General features: G+C 36.6%; 1 pseudogene; it reads left to right on the top strand.

The window, feature by feature from the left end:
* Positions 1 to 4,871: 4,871 nt before the first annotated feature.
* LOC122897751 lies at positions 4,872 to 5,042 on the top strand (annotated as a pseudogene).
* The last annotated feature ends 5,347 nt before the right edge of the window (positions 5,043 to 10,389 follow it).

Here is a 10,389-nt window from a genome sequence, read left to right as displayed (position 1 = left end):
TACAGATCTGTCCAACTCCATTTTCAGGCATTTTGCTATCACACTATCCTGCCTCTTACACACGCTATGCTTATTCTCCACCCCAATACCTGTGAAATCAAGTGTATTATACCCCATCCTCCCTCACAGGAACCCTTCTCCCATTTTATTTGTTGGCTCATTTCTACAACAATGTATATTATGTAATAGATACTAAAATTGTTACAGATGGAGTGAATTTTATTTTTTAACTATACCAGAGATCCTTGACTGAAGCTGTTTTTTTTTAAAGGTTTATTTATTTATTTATGTATTTGACAGACAGAGATCACAAGTAGGCAGAGAGGCAGAGAGAGAGAGAGGAGGAAGCAGGCTCCCCGCTGAGCGGAGAGCCGGATGCGGGGCTCGATCCCAGGACCCCGAGATCATGACCTGAGCCGAAGGCAGCGGCTTAACCCACTGAGCCACCAGGCGCCCCGACTGAAGCTGTTTTAAGTCTCATACTTTATATATGCATTACTTCTTTTAATCACCAAAGCAACTCTGTGAAATATATACTGTTCTACACTTTATTAATAATCTGAATTAACTAGTTTTTCCAAGTCTACTACATGGCAGAAGGGGGACAGAGTCCAAAGCCCATTGCATGGACAAAACAATAAATAGAACCGTGGAGGCACAATCACCATTTGGCATGTACTGGCTGTAAATGGAAACTAGAGAGCCCATTTTCATATAATGACAGGCAAATCAAGTCACATCACAAAATTATGATAAACCCGACACATTATATGTAGGTAATTTGATCTCAACCCATTTGTAATAATAATGAGATGCAAAATTTTATGAATGATTCCTGTGATGTTAGGCATGATTTTAAGGAACAATTTACTTGCAGTAATTCATTTAATCCTCACAAAGTCCAGTGACATGGATGATATTATTATGACCATTGTTTCAGGTAGAAAAACAGATTCAGAGAGGTTAGATAATTTGACTTAAGTTACACATTGAAAAGTTCAGACAAAATGTGGAAAACCCAGTTACCATTTTGTTTTTTCTGAAATGCTGTGAAAGGGGTGAAGGAATTTTGCTGTTTGCTTTACAAAATCAGACCATTTGCATAATTTATCATGGGGATGTTTGACTTTTTTTTTCTACTATTTTAGAGGAGACATATGTCCAGTTGATCCCTTAAAGGGATAAAACCAGAAATTTGTTTAGTGACCTATATCTGCTAAATAGTTTCTTTTGTATTTTGGCTCATAAACATTTACATCTCTTGAAAGTCATGTAGGTTTTCATTTTCTTTTTTAAAGAATGTTTGGTTTGAATATTACTCAATTTTGATTTTAAGAGAACACACCAAGAATGCATATTCTTGCTCAGTTACTTATTAACACAAATTGTCCCATCTTTGGAATACAGAATGAGACTGCCTCCATCAGCCATGCAAGTATCTTCACACTGTAGCTGTAATACCATCAGGGAAAAACTAGGTGGTTTTTTAATATTTAAACAAAACCCTCCATAATAAGTGTTTGCCACAAGATGGCAGTGTTATCCAGTTTGGGAACCCAAAGTCTAAATGATTAATCAAAGTATACATACTCTTAATTTGAGTTTTTTGTCATTTCCAGATGTTATCAGAAAATTTTTTAAAAATCTTATTAGTCTTAACATACTATTTTGTTACAGTCTAGGTAGTGGATTATATATGGCAAGGCCTGTCAGATTCTAAGATTTCAAACTGCATGCATTGTCTGCTCTACCAAAATGTTTTAAATTTAATATAATATATAAAGCCACCACCGATATATCTAAAAATATGGATATGTTTATGTGTTAAAATGACTTCAACTCAGAATGTGCCCTTTTCTGAAGATGCTAAGTAAAATCCTGTATTCTAAATTCTGACCCTAGCTTAGTGTCATCTAAAGGAATATGCACAGTTGAAAAAGGCATTTGTATAGCTTTAATCTATAGCAAACAGAATTTAAGTTTGTTGGAATCTTCATATACTTCAGAGCCAATATTTTTTCTCCTACCCCTTTAATTTTTAGTTTTTGCTTCTGTAAAATGCAAATAAAAAGAAATAAAAGAAAAAGAAAAGACAGAAGATTGAGTACACTGGAGGATAGGGGGTGTTTGGGAGGGAGGGCTGGATCTTAATGTAGGGAGCCAGACTAGAACAGGGCTAACATATGGGATATCTTCTGAAATAAAAACTTAGAGTGCTTTGGAGGCATCTATCAGTAAGTACCACTTAATATTTTCATAATATTTGCTGTATTTTATTTTATTTCAGAATACACGCTTATTTTAAAATATTTGGAATATATCTAACAGACAGCCAAAAAAAAAAAATACCTCACCACTTCACTGTGATTGGAAATGAGCACACCCAAGAATTTGAAGTTTATTTTCAAATAGCAGTAAATTTCCAATTAAGTGAAAACTATCACTTTGCTCATGCATGAGGAAAACATTGAGCAACTTTTCATGTGTCTGTTGGCCATCTGTATATCTTCTATGGAAAAATGTCTATTCATGTCTTCTACCTGTTTTTAATTGGATTTTTCATTTTTGTGTGTTGAGTTTTATAAGCTGTTTATATATTTTGAATACTAACCCTTTATCAGATGTCTTCTCCCACTCCACAGGATGCCTTTTAGTTTTGTTGTTTCCTTCACTGTGCAGAAGCACTTTATTTTGATGAGGTCCCCATAGATTATTTTTGCTTTCAATTCACTTGGCTCAGGACACATATCTAGAAGTTGCCAATATCAGAGGTTACTGCCCATGTTCTTCTCTGGGATTTTAATGGTTTCCTATCTCACATTTAGGTCTTTAATCCGTTTAAGTTAATTTTTGTGTTTGGTGTAAGAAAGTGGTCCAGATTCATTCTTAGGCATGTGGCTGTCCAGTATTCCCAATACCATTTGATGAAGAGACATTCTTTTTCCCATTGGATATCCTTTCCTCCTTTGTTGAAGGTTAATTGATGATATAGTTGTGGGTTCATTTCTGGGATTTCTATTCTGTTCTATTGATCTTTGTCTATTTTTTTTTGTAAGTACCATACTGTTTTGATTACTATAGCTTTGTAATATAATTTGAAGTCTAGGATAGTGATGCTTTTCTTCTTTTCTTTTCTTTTTCTTTTTTTTTCCCCAAGGTTACTCTGACTATTTGGGATCTTTTGTAGTTCCATAAATTTTAGCAGTTTCTTCTAGCTCTGTGAAAAATACTGGTGGTATTTTGATGGAATTGCATTAAATGTGTAGATTGCTTTGGGTAGTATAGACATTTTAACAATATTTGTTTTTCCAATCTGTGAGCGTGGAATGTCTTTCCATTTCTTCATGTCATCTTCAATTTCTTTCCTCAGTGTTCTATAGTTTTCAGAGTACAGATATTTAACCTCTTTGGTTAGGTTAATTCCTAGGTATCTTATGGTTTTGGATGCAATTATAAATGGAAATGATTCCTTAATTTCTCCTTATGCTGCTTCATTATTGCTATATAGAAGTGCAACAGAATTCTGTAATTTGATTTTGTATCCTGAAACTATACTGAATTCATGTATCACTTCTAGCAGGTGTTTGGTCAAGTCTTTAGTGTTTTCATTATATAGTATCATGTCATCTGAAATAGTATGGATGCCTTTTCTTTTTTTAAAATTTAATTTTATTTTTTCAGGGTTTCAAGATTCATTGTTTATGTACCACACCCAGTGCTCCATGCAATATGTGCCCTCCTTAACACCCACCAACAGGCTCACCTATCCCTCACCCACCTTCCTTCCAAAACCCTCAGTTTGTTTCTCAGAGTCCACAGTCTGTCATGGTTCATCTCCCCCTCCGATTTCCCCCACTTCACTTTTCCTTTCCTTCTCCTAATGTCCTCCATATTATTCCTATGTTCCAAAATAAATGAAGGCATATGATAATTTTGTAACCTGACTGCTGTGGCTGATACAATGTTAAATAACTGGTGAGAGTTAGACATCCCTGTGTCCTTCCGGACTGTCAAAGAAGAGCTCTCAGTTTTTGCCCAATTTAGGATAATATTAGCTTGAGTTTTTCATAGATGGCTTTAGGATTTTGATGTATTTTCCCTCTAAACCTCCTCTGTAGAGGGTTTTTTTTTATCATGAATGGATGCTGTACTTCATCAAATGCTTTTTCAGCATCATTTGAAATGATTATATGGTGCTTATCGTTTATTTTATTAATGTGGTATATAGCATTGCTTGATTTGTGAATAATGAGCACCATTTCCTCATGGGAATAATTCCCACTTGATTGTGGTGTATAATTGTTTTAATGTATTGTTGCCTTTGGCTTGTTAGTATTTTGTTGAGGATTTTTGCATCTATGTTCATCAGAGATACTGGCCCGTATTTCTCTTTTTTTGTGGTGTTTTTATCTGGTTTTCATATCAGGGTAATAGTGGCCTGATAGAAAGAATTTGGAAGTTTTCCTTGCATTTCTGTTTTTTTGAAAACCTGTGAAGTCATCCAGAGCTAGACTTACTTATTGGGAGTTTTATGATTACTAATTCAATTTCTTTGCTGGTTAGTGGTCTGTTCAAGGTTTCTATTTTTTCCTGTTTCAGTTTGGTAATTTATCTTTCCAGGACTTTATCCCTTCCAGTTTGTCCAATTTGTTGGCATGTAATTTTTCATAATATTCTCTTATAATTATATTTCTGTGAAGTTGGTTGTTATGTCTCCTTTCTTGTTATTTTATTTATTTTGGTCCTTTCTGATTTCCTTTTGATAATTCTATCTAGGCGTTTTAACAATTTTATTAATTTTTTGAAAGAGCTGGTTTTATTAATCTGTTCTACTGTTTTTCATATGTTTCTGTATCATTTATTTCTGCTCTAGCTTTGCGCAGTGGCAGTATCATAGCCAATGAGGTTTATCCGAGGCACAATTATTGCTAATTTATTTCTTTTTTTAAATTTTTTTTCCAATTTATTTATTTTCAGAAAAACATTATTCATTATTTTTTCACCACACCCAGCGCTCCATGCAAGCCGTGCCCTCTATAATACCCACCACCTGGTACCCCAACCTCCCACCCCCCCCGCCACTTCAAACCGCTCAGATTGTTTTTCAGAGTCCATAGTCTCTCATGGTTCACCTCCCCTTCCAATTTAGCCAATTCCCTACTCCTCTCTAACGCCCCTTGTCCTCCATGCTATTTGTTATGCTCCACAAGTAAGTGAAACCATATGATAATTGACTCTCTCTGCTTGACTTATTTCACTCAGCATAATCTCTTCCAGTCCCGTCCATGTTGCTACAAAAGTTAGGTATTCATCCTTTCTGATGGAGGCATAATACTCCCTAGTGTATATGGACCACATCTTCCTTATCCATTCATCTGTTGAAGGGCATCTTGGTTCTTTCCATAGTTTGGCGACCGTGGCCATTGCTGCTATAAACATTGGGGTACAGATGGCCCTTCTTTTCACGACATCTGTGTCTTTGGGGTAAATACACAGGAGTGTAATTGCAGGGTCATAGGGAAGCTCTATTTTTAATTTCTTGAGGAATCTCCACACTGTTCTCCAAAGAGGCTGCACCAACTTGCATTCCCACCAACAGTGGAAGAGGGTTCCCCTTTCTCCACATCCTCTCCAACACATTTTGTTTCCTGTTCTGTTAATTTTGGCCATTCTAACTGGTGTAAGGTGATATCTCAATGTGGTTTTAATTTGAATCTCTCTGAGGGCTAATGATGATGAACATTTTTTCATGTGTCTGATAGCCATTTGTATGTCTTGATTGGAGAAGTGTCTGTTCATATCTTCTGTCCATTTTTTGATGTGTTTGCCTGTTTCGTGTGTGTTGAGTTTTAGGAGTTCATTATAGATCCTGGATATCAACCTTTTGTCTGTACTGTCATTTGCAAATATCTTCTCCCATTCCGTGGGTTGCCTCTTTGTTTTTTTGACTGTTTCCATGCTCTTGGATTGGAAGAATAAACATTGTTAAAATGTCTATACTGCCTAGAGCAATCTATACTTATAATGCCATTCCAATCAAAATTCCACCGGCATTCTTCAAAGAGCTGGAGCAAATAATCCTAAAATTTGTATGGAATCAGAAGAGACCCCGAATCGCTAAGGAAATGTTGAAAAACAAAAATAAAGCTGGCGGCATCACGTTACCTGATTTCAAGCTTTATTACAAAGCTGTGATCACCAAGACAGCATGGTACTGGCATAAAAACAGACACATAGACCAGTGGAACAGAGTAGAGAGCCCAGATATGGACCCTCTACTCTATGGTCAATTAATCTTCGACAAAACAAGAAAAAATATACAGTGGAAAAAAGACAGTCTCTTCAATAAATGGTGCTGGGAAAACTGGACAGCTATATGTAGAAGAATGAAACTCGACCATTCTCTTACACCGTACACAAAGATAAACTCAAAATGGATAAAAGACCTCAACGTGAGACAGGAATCCATCAGAATCCTACAGGAGAACATAGGCAGTAATCTCTTTGATATCAGCCACAGCAACTTCTTTCAAGATATGTCTCCAAAGGCAAAGGAAACAAAAGCGAAAATAAACTTTTGGGACTTCATCAAAATCAAAAGCTTCTGCTAATTTATTTCTGCTCTAATCTTTATTATTTCTGTCCTGCTGGCTTTCGGCTTTGTTGTTCTTTTTGTAGCTTCTTTATATGTAAAGTTAGGTTGTGTATTTGAGACTTTTTGTGCTTCTTGGGATAGGCCTATATTACTATATGCTTCCTTCTTAGGACTGCTTTTCCTGCATCCCAAAGATTTTGAACAGTTGTTTTCATTTTCATTTTTTTCCATGAATTTTTAAAATTCTTCTTTAATTTCCTGGTTGACCCATTCATTCTGTAGTCGGATGCTCTTTGGTCTCCATGTATTTGAGTTTCTTCCAACTTTCCTCTTGTGTTTGAGTTCTAGGTTCAAAGCATTATGGTCTGAAAATATGCAGGGAATGATCCCAAACTTTTGCTACCAATTGAGACCTGATTTATGACCCTGGATGTGATCGATTCTGGAGAATGTTACCATGTGCATGACAGGAGAATATGTGTTCTGTTGCTTTGGGATGGAATGTTCTGAATATATCTGTGATGTCCATCTGGTCCAGTATGTCATTTAAAGCCTTTATTTCCTTGATCTTTTAATTAGATGATCTGCCCATTTCAGTGATGGGGGTGTTGAACTCCCCTACTATTATTGTATTATTGTTGAAGTGTTTCTTTGATTTTATTATTAATTGGTTTATATAATTGGCTGCTTGTATGTTAGGGGCATAGATATTTAAAATTGTTAGATCTTCTTGTTGGACAGACCCTTTAAGTATAATATAGTGTCCTTCCTATCTCTTATTATAGCCTTTGGCTTAAAATCTAATTTGTCTGATATAAGGATTGCCACCCCAGCTTTCTTTTGATGTCCATTAGCATGGTAAATGGTTTTCCACCTTCTCACTTTAAATCTGGAGGAGTCTTTGGGTCTCAAATGAGTTTCTTGTAGACAGCATATTGATGTGTCTTGTTTTTCTTATCCATTCTGATACCCTGTACCTTTTGTTTGGGGCATTTAGCCCATTTACTTTCAGAGTAATTATAGAAAGATATGAATTTAATGCCACTGTATTGCCTGTAAGGTGACTGTTACTGTATATTGTCTCTGTTCCTTTCTGGTCTGTTTCTTTTAGGCTCTCTCTTTGCTTAGAGGACCACTTTCAATAATTCCTGTAGGGCTCGTTTGGTGTTTGTAAATTCTTTTAGTTTTTGTTTGTCCTGGAAACTTTTTATTTCTCCTTCTATTTTCAATGACAGCCTAGCTGGATATAGTATTCTTGACTGCACGTTTTTCCATGTAGTGCTCTGAATATATCACGCCAGTCCTTTCTGACCTGCCAGGTCTCTATGGATAGGTCTGCTGCCAATCTAATATTTCTACCATTGTAGGTTACAGACCTCTTGTCCTGAGCTGCTTTTAGGATTTTTTCTTTGTCTCTGAGACTTGTAAGTTTTACTATTAAATGATATTAAATAGGGTGTTGACCTATTTTTATTGATTTTGAGAGGGGTTCTCTGTGCCTCCTGGATTGTGATGCTTGTTTCCTTCCCCAAATTAGGGAGGTTCGCTACTATAATTTTCTTCAATATACCTTCTGCCCCTCTCTCTCTTTCTTCTTTTTCTGGGATCTCAATTATTCTAATATTGTTTCATCTTATAGTATCACTTATCTCTTGAATTCTCCCCTTGTGGTCCAATACTTGTTTATCTCTCTTTTTCTCAGCTTTTTTATTCTCCATCATTTGGTCTCCTATATCACTAGTTATCTCTTCTTCCTCATTTATCCTAGCAGTAAGAGCCTCTATTCTTAATTGCACCTCATTAATATTTTTTTTATTTCAACTTGGTTAGACTTTTATTCTTTTGATTCTCCAGAAAGGGATTCTTTTGTATTTTCTATGCTTTTTTTTTCAAGCCCAGCTAGTATCTTTATAATCATCATTCTGAACTCTAGTTCTGGCATCTTACTAATGTCTGTATTCATTAGGTCCCTAGCAGTCGGTACTGCCTCTTGTTCTTTTTTTTTTTTTTTTTTTAGGTGAGATTTTCTGCTTTGTCATTTTGTCCAGAGAAAAATAGATGAATGAGAAAGCAAAATGTTAAAAGGGTAACAATGGCCCCAGAAAAATATATACTAACCAAATCAAAAGAGACCCCAAACTGGGGGGAGAAGAAAGGGGAAAAATATGATTAGACTGAATAGAAAAGTACCACACATTTGATTTGGGGTATATTTTGGTCTGTTAAAAGAAACTGACTCCCAAAAATTTTAAAGAAAAACTTACATATATACAAAAGATGGATAAGCATGATGAAGGGATGGAATATGACTGTAAAGATGAAAATGAAAAAAGATTCTAAAAAAGGAATTGAAAATATAATAAGTTGGTTTAAAAGAAAGAAAAAAAAGGAGAGAATGTAATCATCAATGGAGATGAGAACAAAGCCATGTGCTAGATTTAGGGTATATTTTAGTCTGTTAGAAGAAACTGTATCCCAAAATTTTAAAGAAAGAAAAACTTATATGTATACAAAAAATAAGGTTAAATACAGTGAAGGTAGAATATGACTATAGCAATGAAAATTTTAAAAAGGTTTTGAAAAGATAAAATAATTAAAATGGGTTGAAATAGGAATGACAAAAAATTTTTTAAAAGAAAAAAATAATGAAATTTAAAAAATTTTAACTTTGAAAGACTAAAGAATCATGGGGGGAAAATCCATGAATTTGATGTGCTGTATTTCCCTAGTTCAGGAGTTTTGCAGTTCTCATTGATCAGTAAACTTGGTCTTAGCTGGTAGTTCTTGCTGATCTTCTAGGGGAGGGGTCTGTAGCAGTGATTCTCAAATGTCTTTGCCTGAGGCAGATTACAGCACCCTAGCCAGAGGCCAGGCTAAAGAATCTGCTCAGGTTTGCTCCCCGTAGCTTTTGTTTCCTGTACAGCATTGGAGGATGAGAATGAAAATGTCAGTCTCCCAATCTGCAGCACTGGAGGAGTCAAGAGTTCAGGGGGCCCCTCTTCAATGAGCCCTTAGAGAAAATCAGGCAGTCACTTCTATCTCCCTGGCCTCCAGCTGTACTTCATGCCCACCCAACTGTGACCAAGCATTTCTATCTCTGGCACATGGCCCTTTTTGGAGCCTCCAAGCCTAGCAAATTCCTGCAGTGTGCTTCCATGCTGCTTCTCCTGGCAGAGGAAGGGGGCCTCCCAAGATCTGCCACTTGTGGGGTCCCTGCTGGAAGAGTAGTGGCTTGACTGCATCAGATCATGGTTTATGGCAACCCCAAACTGAAAGCCCCTTCCTTGGCTCCATCTTTGCAGCTTTCTTCCCCGCTCTGATACCTGGGACCTCTGCCACACTCAGGCACCCCCAGTCTTTCTGTGACCCTGAGTGTCCTGAGACCACACTGTCCCTATGAGGATTCCAGTCCATGCTTATTCACTGGAGCAAAGTCCCACCATGGAGCAGACGTGTAAAGTTTCTGATTTTGTACTCCACTGCCCTCTCACTTGCCAGTGGCTGGATAACAGAGGCTCCCTCCTTTCCATGGTTTATTTTACCATGTATCAACTTGAATTCATTTCTCCACACGTCAACCTTCTAGAACGTGGTAGCTTTTCTCTCCATAGAATTGCTGCTCTTCTTCTCTTCAATCTCCTGTTGAGTTTGTAGGTTCAGAATGGTTTGATAACTAGCTGAATTCCTGGGACCAGATGAAATTTAGGTCTCCTACTCCTCTGCCATCTTGCTCCTCCCATGCCCCCAGCCACTACTTTTGAGAAAACAAAACAAAACAAAGAAACCCAACTAAG

Source organism: Neovison vison, chromosome X, assembly GCF_020171115.1.
Source record: "Neovison vison isolate M4711 chromosome X, ASM_NN_V1, whole genome shotgun sequence".
NCBI lineage: Eukaryota > Metazoa > Chordata > Mammalia > Carnivora > Mustelidae > Neogale > Neogale vison.
The sequence above is the reverse complement of the archived record's forward strand: the minus strand, read 5'-3'. Positions and strand labels throughout refer to the sequence as shown.